Source organism: Papaver somniferum, chromosome 8 (genome assembly GCF_003573695.1).
Source record: "Papaver somniferum cultivar HN1 chromosome 8, ASM357369v1, whole genome shotgun sequence".
Taxonomy (NCBI): Eukaryota; Viridiplantae; Streptophyta; class Magnoliopsida; order Ranunculales; family Papaveraceae; genus Papaver; species Papaver somniferum.
In genome coordinates, this window is record NC_039365.1 from 162,366,179 (window position 1) to 162,379,337 (window position 13,159).

Consider the following 13,159-nt stretch of genomic DNA (forward strand, 5'->3'; position numbering starts at 1 on the left):
TCCACCTCCCATTCCTCGAACACAACCCCTATCATCAACTCCAAACACCTACGAAGAAGCAATCAAAATCAGTTAGATAGTAACTAACAAGGATTTATTTTTCTGCAAACAACAATACAAGTTCATGTGCACCCACCTCGGCAACTGCATCTCTGTCCAAATGAGTTTCCTCTCTATACTGCTCCATTTCATTTAGCTCTCTTACCTTTGCCTGCAATGTACACAAGATTATAAGTATAAGTAGAAAACAAATTATAAAAACCAACAAAAACAAAAATATATGTAGCCAATCTAAAACCAACAGTGAAAGATGAACTCACTACATATTCTCTGCACTTTATTTCATAACAATTAGGGTCCATTAATTCAAGGTGTTCTTCATTAATATCTTGGTAAACATGTGTTGCCAGGTATACAACAGTTCTCGTCACACTACCAGTAGGACTCTGTTGTTCCATGACATGTCGACGACGTGCAATGTCGTTCTCCCAGTAATATGCAAAGCTTTCAGAAGCTTCCTTGATTCCTTACCTATCTCCCTTAGTTTCTGATCAGCTTCTGAATTATGCAATTCCACAAATTTCACCCAATCCTCACTCTTCACACCAGCTGGTCTATTGTTCAATCTCTCAGCAACAATGTCAAATTGGTCACACCATTTCCTTAAAATAGCCTTCCTGTTCTTCCAAGATTTATTTTCCATCCTCAGAGCCTTGGACTTGATAACTTCATGTACCCTGTACTCATTCTTTATGGCTCTCCAGATTTCTTCCTTAAGAGCCCAATTAACAGACCTCCATTCGCCAATTAACAACGCTCCTGGCTATTTCTTAGAACCATGTTCAATTGGTTGTCCCATTGAATTGAAGTTTATTTCCAAACGGTGGTCATCTGCAGAAAAAAAAAAATTAAAAGGTAACTTTATAGCACATATACATATATATATATATATTATAAGACACAACGGTGTTTTTACCAATCGACGATAATCTACATTTTGGATATATAAAGAATGGCTTAGATCGAGCTATATTTTGGAAGGATAACTACGTTGGGTGTAGTTGTGTTTTTTCCCGTTAGTCGTGAGGGAGTTCGAGGGAGTCTCTCAAAATCCCCGTTAGTCGTGGGAGAGTTTAGAAGAGTCTCCCAAACTCCCTAAAAAACCCCGTTAGTCGTGGGGGAGCTTGAAAGAAACTCTTAAACTCCCTGTTAGTGGTAAAAATTAGAATGATAGGGAGTTTGTTTTTTTTGGGAGTTCTGGGGAGTTCTAGGGAGTTTATAGTGTATTTTTGCCTCACTCCAAATCTCTCAAAAAAGTAGAGATTTTGGGAGAGTCTCTCAAACTCCCTACACTCAACACACCAAACTCTCTCAAACTCCCTATACTCTCTTACACTCCCTCAAAATCCCCAAGATTCAAAATACATTAAACTCCCTCCAACTCACTCGTGGACTAACCCCCTGTACATTTTGGATATATAAAAGAACGGCGTAGACATATACCGTTTCATGTCACAGCCGTTTCATGTTCTTGGTAATCAATTGAATTGAAGGTCATAAACTCACACATATACCGTTTCTTCTGCTTTTGTGGTCAATGGAATTGAATGTTATAACCTACACGCATCAAGAAATCCAACAAATCGGCTGTTAGTTCATTTTACAAATTTAATTTGTAAATAGATTAATCCCAGGTATGACTCATTTTGGGTATCGTATAACTAATTTGATTGTGTGTGAGGATTTGGATTGGTTATGATATATTTAAATTATCTTTTGCTTTCAGGGATTTCTTATAGCTAATTTTCTTTACTTCCATCTTTTTTTTTTTTTGAAGATTAGGATTGATTTTAATGGGTTGTTTTCTGGATTTTTCTTTTGCTTTGAAGGATTTCTTATAATTCTATTTATTTTTACAGTCGATGATGGTTCACAGAGGGCAGAAATGAAGTTGAATCCTCATGTATGTTTACTCGCAGAGAAAGATCATTATTAAGAAGAGAACAACTTCCTAGGACTGCAATCGAGACCATATTTCCGCTATAATTAATATTGTAGCTCATGAAAGTGGAAACAATAAAAAGGAAAGATTTGCATTGCAAAATGATGATGCAAAGAGTATGAAGTAGTTGAACCTGACAAAGAGTTCTTTTCACCATATCATCATCATCGGCATTAAGGCTTCAGCTGTTCAGAAAGATGTATTACTAATGGAACATTCGATACTAATAAACATACGTTACTCAGTAAGAATTTAGCTAACATCAACCCTATTTGGTGTTCTAGAAAAACTAATACTTTCATATAGTTTTGAACATCAATATAGAACAGAAGTGTCTCATATGATTCAAGTTAGTTCGTTTGTACATATTATGTATGAATACTCTAGCTAATATTCATGTTTTCATCGTGACTGAACTTACTGCTCTATTTTACAGGTAAAAGTGCAACCATGCTACGAATAGATGCCTTGGAAAATAAGCTTCACAGGTGGTCGAGGTTTTCAACAGAAAGATTCACTCAGGCTTATATATATATAGCATTGGCCATCTTCAATATACAGGTACACTGGGAAGTGCTCACTGACAGTTGTTAATAACATAGATATTTCCAGCTGATGTGCAAGAATAGGTAGATTTGATTTCAATTCTTCTGTTGTCCAGATTTGCATTGCCGCAACCCTTTGTGTTTCATTGAGTAGTATTTTTCTGTATTGTATTTATTTGTTTTACCACTCCCTAAAACTGTAGTCATGATATTGGTCATGTAGTAGTACTTTTTTGAGTGAATTTTCTTGGTTTTATCGTACGCTAATGAAACTTTTCTTGAATCAGTCGATCAACATGGTTAAGTTGTTAGTCTTGCACCATCATCAGAAGGTGGGGTTCATGTCAACTAATGAAGTTACCAGGGTAGATCTTCTCCTCCGACGAAGATGTAATGACTCCACATTGTGATTATCACTTTCAGATCTTAGATTTATGCATGTCATGATAGTATCATCATCATCAGTATTATCCATATATAACTAAGTAATTGTACAATGCAAAGTTGTGAATTACCTGCTGCGGCTCCAAAGAATTTGAGACGGAAGTGCGAAAGCCCTACCTCGAAGGCCATGCTTACTCGATGGACAAGTTCAATTTAACATTTTCAAAACAATCTTATCCATCCAACAACGAACACCGGGCGTTTTCAGGTGTAATACGGAGCTGTACAGATCTTCAGGACTCCGGTTCTAGAATCAACAACACATATGTAATAGGTATGTTATTTTCAGTGTGTTTGTTAAGTGCTAAATATGTGTAAAAATTAACTTTATGTGTAACAATTAACTTTCGAATTTGATGTTTATGGGTTTACATCCGGACACTGCTGGTATGCTGACCAGCCCTAAAAATACCCCATCCACACGGGAGAGCAATGTCGGACGCATGAGATGACCATCCAAAATCCGAGGTACTTATGTGCTATTATCAAAAAAAATTAATTATTTGAAATATTGTATATGTATGTTGTGTAACTGCACAAAGTATACTTATCTAGAGAGGGAATTGCTTTAGGATTTGCATAAGAATCGTTATGCCTCGATGAGTAATGTGATCCAAAAACAATACACATGGATGTTAAAGCTGCCAGTATACTTGATGAGTCATGTGATTCTGTAGTTGGAGATTTTGGTTTAGCCAAGATTTTGGGTCATCAGAATTCACACATTGACATCTACAGTATGGGGAGAGTAGGCCATATAGCTCCTGAGTATCTCTGAACAGGTCAATCTTCTGAAAAGAGTGATGTCTTTGGATTTGGAATGCTACTTCTTGACCTTATCACAAGCTAAAAAGCAATAAAACTCGCACGGAACTAAGCCAAAAAAGAGTCACACTTGAGTGGGTAACTCTATTCTTTGTTTAGTTGAAGAGTACGAAGTATTTTGGGTTTTTTATGTTTCAAGATATCCTGTTTTCGTAGATCATCCTTCTAACGACTTACTGTCCCAGGTGCGAACAATACACCAAGAGATGGAACCTGATAACTGGAAAAAGAAAATTAAGAAAAATTATGATACTGTAGAGCTTGAAAAAATTGTTCGAGTGGCTCTTTTATATACTATCTTCCTGGGCAACGAGCAAAGAATTAGGAGTTGTTCGAATGCTTGGAAGGCGGTAAGCACATTGAGATCTTACAGATGATTCATTATTTAATAATCCAAACAATGGGTCCAAGGTTATGTACACCAAGAAATGAAAATGAAAACTGCCAAATTAATTGTCACGAGACTCATGACTGCTTCCAAGCCCATTTCTATTGAACAATTGTGTGCGTCTATACAGCCGATAAATGCATTTACCTACTGGAGAGATAGGAGAAGTACTGGAAGGAACTAGATAGGTCCACCAACATAGGACTACTTTGCCGATCCAAAAGGATCTGATAATATCGAATGGAACGGCGCTTGAATTTATTTATTTTTTAAAATTAGCTGATTGAGAAAACTAATGTCCTTTTTTGTTGTAATCGACAGGTTGTTGTTTATAAAAGAAAAAAAATGCGTTAGTACTTAACATAGAAGGATTAATTGGGAGATACCAAAAATAATTGGGGGATATGTGCCGACATGGTTTTTCAATGTCGGCAATCCATCGACCATGCTAATTTCATTGGAAAAATATGCCGGCACATATCCCTCAATTAGTTTATGTATCCCCCAATTAATTGTTCTTAACATGGAGTTGCAGATGGCTTCTTATGTACGCCCTATTTGCATTATAAAATTTTAATTTTATACCTAATTGCACAATGAAGCTAATCACATATTACAATTTCCTCTATTTAGTTTGTACTTTTAAGAAGGATCGTTGGTTCCGGGTAGGGCTGAACATGGTGTCGGTTAACCGTTGGAAAACGACCGAACCAGACCAATAAGCAAGAAACCGAACCAAACCATTTAGATTTGGATTGGTTTGGTAAAAAATGTTGAAAAACCGACATTATTGGTTTGGTTTTGGTTTGACCTGAAAACCGAACCAAAAACCATTGGGGAACCGATTAATTTTTAAACTTAATTTCTACCGTCGATTTAAAAGTATTAGATTCTACCCATTAATTTAGAGGATAAATAGAAACCCTAAATCTAATATTTCATTATGAAACTCTCCCTATTTCTCTTTCTCTTTCTCTCAGCCGCCTCCCTTCTCCACCCCCAACTACAGCTGCTGCTACTCGACTTTTTTCTTCCTGTCTTCCTTCTTTTTTATTTGTCAATATCTAAATTAAGATATATTATATATCTTCATTTGATCTCTAGAATTAGAGTAAGCTTTAACTATTCTTGATTTTTTTTGTCTGTATATTTGTGTAAACCAATACTATCGGCAACTACGATTTTTTTATCTGTAAATTTGTGTATTTTTTTTTTGGTTTGACATAATTATTGGTTAACCAAAAACCACTGGGACAAACCGAAACCAACTGGAACCATTTGGAAACCGAACCAATGATTAATGGATTGGTTTGGTTTAGATTTTTAAAAACCAATAATATTGGTTTCGGTTTTGGTTTGGCTAGAAACCGAACCAAAACCGACCATGAACAGCCCTAGTTCCGGGGGCAGTTCGCTTCTAATGATGAAGGAAACAATAATGATATATATTACTTTTATCTTAATTAAATTTATTTAATATGTTATTGGTTTTAAGTTGATTTGGTTAAGTTTTATGACAACGGCAGTGTACCTTAAACGAAATACTAAAAGGTAACAGTAAAATGGTACCGTAGAGAATGGAACTGAAGGAAGGTATGACCTCTAATAGGAATAATTAAGAAAGACAAAATTCGGCGAATCCATAAGACAAACCAATTTCCGTGCCGTTACGGCACGGGTCATATCCTAGTATATATATATATATATATATGACAAAGGAAACTCAAATACAATGTTGTGTGTTACCATTAATCCCACTTTCCTCGGTATTGTCAGCTTCATTGTTTGCTTGATGAAAAGCCTCATGCAATCCATCTCCCCCATCATGATTCCCATTAACATGGCCTGGAGAATTATCACCATCTGACGAAGACACACAGGGACTCCCTTCACTTGTACTTGCAGCAGCATGACTACCATCAGTTGATGGAGAACCTTGTGAATTGAGAAAATCCCTCGGCCAGGTAGCTGCACCTGACTTAGGAGTAGTACTTGCAGACCTAGTACTTGCAGAACGAGATCGGCTGCTACTTGGATAGGAAGTCTCGACATAGTTTCCTAAAATAAAATTAATATGAAAAATTAACTACAATACAAAAACCTAACTAGCTATCATTCTAAATCCAGTGGTATACTTGCTGGATTCTAAATCATGTTGTAATCACTAATAAAATCAATTACTTATTCAATTTAAAAAACATAAATAAAATTATAAAACCTAACCACATGCTTGTACATAAAAATATCCCAATCAGAAATCATTCAAGTCATAAATCCACATACTTATAAAACCCTAAACATGAATCTTTTCAGCAAAAAAAATAAATAGAACATAATCCACCAGCCAAATCAACAACATAACTGAACTAACCCTAACATATGATCCACAGACTAGATTGAAACGCATAAACTAAAGAACTATCATCCAAATCAAATAAAATCAGATAAACCTGATGATTTTAGTAATCAAACAACCAAACTCTAGAGATTTACCTGAAATCAACAAACAAAATAATAATCGTTAAAACCAATAAACAAAATCGACCAGTAAAAAAAAAAAAAAAAACTTAAATCCAAAACCCTAATTGTACTTGTTCTTGATGATTTTGCTAATCAAACAACTAAAGATCTTGAGATTTACCTGAAATCAATAAACAAAACAATAATTATTAAAACCCCATGAAGATTATCGATCAGTAAAAGAAAGAGAAAATAAAACTTAAATCCAAAACCCTAACTGTACCTGTTCTTGATGATTTTTCTAATCAAACACCTAAAACTCTTGAGATTTACCTGAAATCAACAATCAAAACAATAAATATTAAAACCCCATGAAGAAAATCGAGTAAAAGAACAAGATAAGAAATAGAGAACTTAAATCAAAAACCCTAACTGTACATGTACCTGATGATTTTGCTAATTAAGAGATTTAAAAGGTAAATCTTAGTGATGTTTAGGTTAATTGGTTCTCAATGGTAGAGTTAGTGATAGGGGAGAGTGGTCTGGTTATGGAGAGAGAGAGTTTCTCTGTAAATGAACTGATGGAGAGAGAGGGGAGGTGGAGGAGATATATATATAACATCGTTGATAACGAGGGGAAAAGGGCGGGAACCGAGTTAGATTTCCCGCCAGCACTGATTCAGCTGAATCTAGCGGTCGTTGTATGAGTCGATGAATCGGGGATACAACGGTAATTAAAACTTATAGAACGACTGTTTTCAACACTTTAGGTTGTGCTCCGAATTTTTTTTATAACAATGACCGTCTTCATCGGTTCACATTCCGTTGACCGTTATTGTGGGTCACGGATGTGGGTCAGGAATGCCCCATTCTCCACTAGTGCTATTTTCTCGTTGATTCACAGATTAGTTTTGTATCTAAATGAAAATAGTTGGGTGTGATGCTATAGGTGGTGGTTTAGATAGTGACGGAGCTGATAATGGCAGCGATGAAGATGGTGGTGGCGGAGGCAAAGATGGTGTTGCTGGTGCAACGATGAAGATGTGCCGGTTATTTTTATTGATTTTTCTCTGAGTGAGATATTATAAAGAAGAAGTCCGAATATAACATCCAAAGGATAAAAGAGGGATTGGGTGAATTATTTTTTTTTGTTCATAATTTCAATTATGCGATTGAGGGTATTTGTAAAGTCTCTAAAGGGTGTTCATGCAAAGCCCATGGGTAGTAGGGGCATATATAACATTCCCACAACACTTTAATATGGTAATCAAATATGTTTGAAGCAATAGCTATCTTGCCTAGATAAGGAAACATCAAAAACTTAACCAAAATGGCTATACGTATTGCTAGATTTTGGGTCCGAAAAAAATGACCGGTGTTATGTTTGGGTCCTAGAAAGTTTAAAATTAGAGTTTGGGTCTCAGGACCATGGTTGACTGACTTGACAGTTAACAAAGTTAGTTATGACCAAAATTATATTAGACTGCGAGCTATTTACCAACATAGACATCATACTTTCTGTTAGTGTATGGCTTAAAATCATTTAAGGAAGATCGAAACCGAGATTGAATGTGCCATAAATTTCTTTTCTGAATTTTGTTTAGTCGTTCTGAAGTTAAGGGACTTCTTCTCTTGATGTTGATGTAGAGATTCACAACTTATCTCACAGAATTTTTGGTAATAGATGATGATGATGTAAATCATGTACTCGCCATTTGTTGCATTATCAGTGGAAACAAAGAGGCTTCCCATCTGAGGTTTATATAAAATCTGATGATGAGATGAGAATGACAGAGATTTTTCTATCTTTTCACAACAGTGTTATAAAAGAAGAGTTTTCTCAGCTAAAATGTACTTTCTTATATTAATTTCAACCCAATATTTGAGTTTTTGGTTCAATTGAAATATTTAAACTTTAATTAGCCTGCCTTGATTTTGCTATACTTACTTTGATTAGAAGCTTAGAACCCACGTTTATCTTTGTTGGTTAGAGTGGAATTAATCAGTTTGATTCATGAAAATTTCATTCTTTAAGTATTTGTATATAGGTGTAATTGCACACAAGTTGTTCGATGAAATGTTTGTGAATTGTTTTGCTTTTATTATTGTTGGAATTATGAAATGTTTGTGAAATGTTTGAATTTGGCACAATAACATAATGAATGTACTAAAACGGGGTTGTTATCTTAGAGATTTTTGTTTTTTCCCACGGTCCCAAATCCAAGATGGGAACGATTAACCGCAACTCCTTCATGACCTGTAACATTCAGTCCTTCCGTTATGTTACTCAATATACGCCAAGTTTGTTAGGCTTTATGACCGTAAGCTGCAGGTGACCATTAATGGCGGATCCATCACAGGGAGTTCTTATTGTTATCCCGCGTGTTAATGGGGTTCTTGCCCGAATGATATGGATCGTATATTTGATAGCCGATAGATGTGTTTTAATTGATCTAGCATCTAACAGAAACTCATGGCGTTAACCAAATATTAATTAATGAAAATATAAAAAAATTACTAGGAATTACTGGTTAATCCAGTTTTAGGAGACCTGTTTTGTGGTTAATTAGTCCTAAAATAAATTTAATCGCTGGTCCAAAAACATGTTTTTGGACCAGATTTTTTACTCGCTCGTCTAGTACACGTGCAGAAGTTATAAAGTGTATTTTTTAATTGGCCAAAACACCCTTTTAAGTCGGATCTAATTCTGTTTTATCAGTTCGTTCGTTCATCACAAATTAGAGAGCTTTGGCAATGGCGATTGGTGGAAAAATCTCGAAGAATTCCAACTCTCGATTCAAACTAAAACCAGAAGAGGCAATAATGGTGAATCGTCATTTTTCAGCTCCAACGAATTTCGATTCAAGTTCGAACGATTGGATGGGTAAGTTGATTTAATTTATGTTTTTTTCTTTAGTGTCTTCATCTGATGGTTTTTTTTATGGTTCGTTTGGGTATCATCCTAATATAAGATCCAAATCTCTTGATTCCACATAAATAACAACCTTTGTTTAGTGTCTTCATCTGATTCCACATAAATAACAATCTTTGTTTCCTGAAACTCAACCTCCATTTTTCAGGTTAGGGCTTATTTTGGTTTTTTTGGTTGGTTTGTTTCCTAATTTATTATGATTGGGTAGAGTTTATTTTTTTGTACTTTTTTTTGGAATCTTAGAATCTGATACTTGAACCCACTTTTGATCTTAAAATTGGTCATTTTCAAATTGATAATTTTCATTTGTAGAAACTTGTCAGTATGATTTGGAATTGGTTCTAGTTAGGAGTTATTATTGATTCGTTGAAATTGCGGATAATTAGAATGAGCTTTTAGGGCTAAAGAATTTAAGATTTACTAGTAATTTGGCACTGTTTTATGGATGGAAATACTCTGTTTCATATGCTTAGTGTTCATGCTGTGTGGATGCTTAAATTGATTGATATAATGTTTCTGCCATCACACTATGGTTCTTTCATCACGAAAGATTATACATTTGATCAAACATTTCCCTGCTTATGTCGTTTACCGAAGATTGTATGTTAAATACCTAACAATCTCTATCACCAGTACATGGACCTCTTTAGTTTTTATCGAATGTTAATTAGCTAATTTTAGAGAATGTTCCATCCATCCTTCAAGTTTTGGAATAAGTGTTGATTTACTCCAATTAAAATGTTTTGGATTGGTGTTACGTAAGCAGTAGTACCACTCTTGTGGAACAAGGGATTGGTGGAAGTGTTGTAAGCAGTAGTACCACTCTTGTGGAAAAATAAGAAGATGGATGGTTATGATGTATGTAAAAAACATCCATCTTCTTGTAAGCCCATAACAACATCCATAAGCAATGGTGTTGGGTGTCTAAAATCTTATTAGGAAACAACATTTTATTAGGAATCACTTGATATCTAAAATTTTGTACCAATAGTGCTGGGTGTCAAATTCATATCAGTATACATTTTATTTATTAGGGATGTGTTTCCCGTAATTTCTTGAGGTTGTGTGCCTTTCATAGAAAATTAACGACATATTCTTGTGTAATCGTCGGCTGGATTATGCGAAAACACGGTCATTTTCACTTGGTACATATCAATATGTATGAATATGTACTATATTTTTGCTCAATGCCTCCGATCTGACAAAAGAAGAAATGGTCCCAAGCTGTTCATTATTCATTATTGTGTGTCATTTTTTTTGCAGATGTTGTTGAGGCAAATTTTAAAAAGGGGACATCATCCCATTAGATTGCATAAAAGCTAAGGATCTTGTGGATGGAGATGACAAAGATTCTAATGATCATGATGGAAATACAACTCGCTTTGCTACCGGTACAACAAGTGATCTCAAAGATGACCCATTCAATAATTCTTATATTACATGTGTATATGTACTGTGATGTCTACTAGGTTTTAACTAAGTACATATCATTATGTACTGGGTTTTTACTTAGTATATATCAACATGTACTAGGATTTCCATTCTTATTTTCTTCGGTACATGTGTATATGTACTGCAATATTCTGTTTCCATTCTTGTGGTTTCTCTCTACCAATAAATATGCATACAAAATATCTAAATCCCCTTGATTATGGTTTTAACTTTTCTTGTTAATTTTTGCTGGCAGGTTCATGAGAAGTATGTTATCAGGGTTACTCACTATCCACACAGAAACATGGTTACCGCACACAGAACCTTGGTTTCCTTAGGGTTACTCACCATTTGCCTTGGTCTATTTAGACGGGGGTCGAGGGGGCAGCGCCCCCTCGTAAACAATGACAAATCGTTTATGGGAAAAAATTTGTTTGTATTTGAGTTTTATTACAAGTTCCTTTCATTTTTATATTTTCCAAAATCAATCTTCATCAGGTTAAGTATTTTGTTGATGACATATCACACACAGGGTAATGCGAAGAGCATAAGGCTTGTCAGCTGGCTCATCTGGCGTAATACTTACCTGACGTGTGTCATCAGCTGGAGAAACAGGTTCTACGTGCCAGTGAATTGCGCAACCACACTTGTCTTTGGCAGAGATAACTCCTGAATAGGGTAAACCAGATTATCACACTCAAAAAGAATAAGAAGGCTCATCTGGCGGAATTTCATGCTAGTTATTATTGGTGGCATTATATATTTCTTAACAGAATAGACTTGAGCATGTTGTACTTGTTGTGTTTCCAGGGAGGATATATTTTGTTAGTCGGCTCATCAGTTTTATTTCTTTTTTTCCAATAAGTGTAAAAATACACGTAACTTCTGAGTAAGAGTTGTTTTAAAACGATATTTTTTCCAGGGTCTGGTTAAGGCTTTCATATCAGGGATAATTTTACGCCTTTTTCTCCGCTTCCATGGTGCAAATTGTCTGCATTATCTTTTTTTTTATTAATGAAAAACTGCTTATCATTTTTAACAACACATAATTTATAGTATTACTGCCCTTTTGCTCTAAAAAAATTCTGAGTATAAGTTCCAATTTTCTTATTGTGCATCATCTTTCACAGTACATGCAAATATGTACTGCTCGTATTCAAGGATTCTTACTCTTTTTCCAGTTTTCATACTGACAATATAGAACATCAATATAACTCTACATATAATAGTTAAGAGAAAAAAACCAAAAAAAGAAAAGAAAAATACAAACAATGCAACATAATCCATCATTTACGTTATAAGATTTCAAATTTCCATACTAATATGTACTGCCAACTAAAACCTAACTCAATTACGTCGTACATACCAATACATATGAATATCCACTGTCAGTAATGTTGGCCTACTTTAAAGTCTTCATGTCTTGGATTTAAATTTATTTTTCTGACGACAAAAACAGTTCCGTTTGCATTGTACACACACCATAGTATTTGATGGCCCTGCATAACAGTGCTTGATGAAGGGTCATTGCTCTTTCCTGCGGTGAGTTTGCATATTCCCTTAAGTTGGAAATTCCCAACGCCTAGTAAACAAGTCAATATATGAAGAAACAAACTCATAATCTGCGGGTTCAATAGGTCTTGGAAGATAAACTGTGAGTACCTACAACATCCCAGATACGACATGTTCCACCACTTGATGACCTGTACGAAAAAGAGAAACATCAACATATAAATTACAAAGCAACTTAGTATCAAACAAACAGTAATAACAGTACACATCAACAAGTACATATCAACAAATTGATAAGTTTATATCAATATCTAGTATCTACTGCTTTCACCCATTACATATCATTATCTAGTGTAGGATCAACGAGTACATAATGATATGTTCATGTACCTAATACTAAGGTAATCCAGTATCTCAATACAATGATATGTTCCAGTACATATTTTTGCAAGGTAGTATAAGTTGATATGTACCTAATACTAATGTAATCCAGGTATTCAACAATACATGTTGATACGTACTACTGGTGGATTCCACTTGTATTTAAGCATAAAATACATATTGATATGTATTGCATCAACAAGTCCTTTTTTTCCTAAGTACATGTTGATATATACTAT

At 34.9% G+C, this 13,159-nt stretch overlaps 1 long non-coding RNA gene across 1 annotated transcript; it reads left to right on the top strand.

The window, feature by feature from the left end:
- The first annotated feature begins 9,239 nt into the window (after positions 1 to 9,239).
- On the top strand, positions 9,240 to 11,371 carry LOC113304102. Its single transcript, XR_003338052.1, has 3 exons — positions 9,240 to 9,548; positions 10,860 to 10,987; positions 11,284 to 11,371. It is a non-coding gene; the product is annotated as an uncharacterized LOC113304102 (long non-coding RNA).
- Positions 11,372 to 13,159: the final 1,788 nt, after the last annotated feature.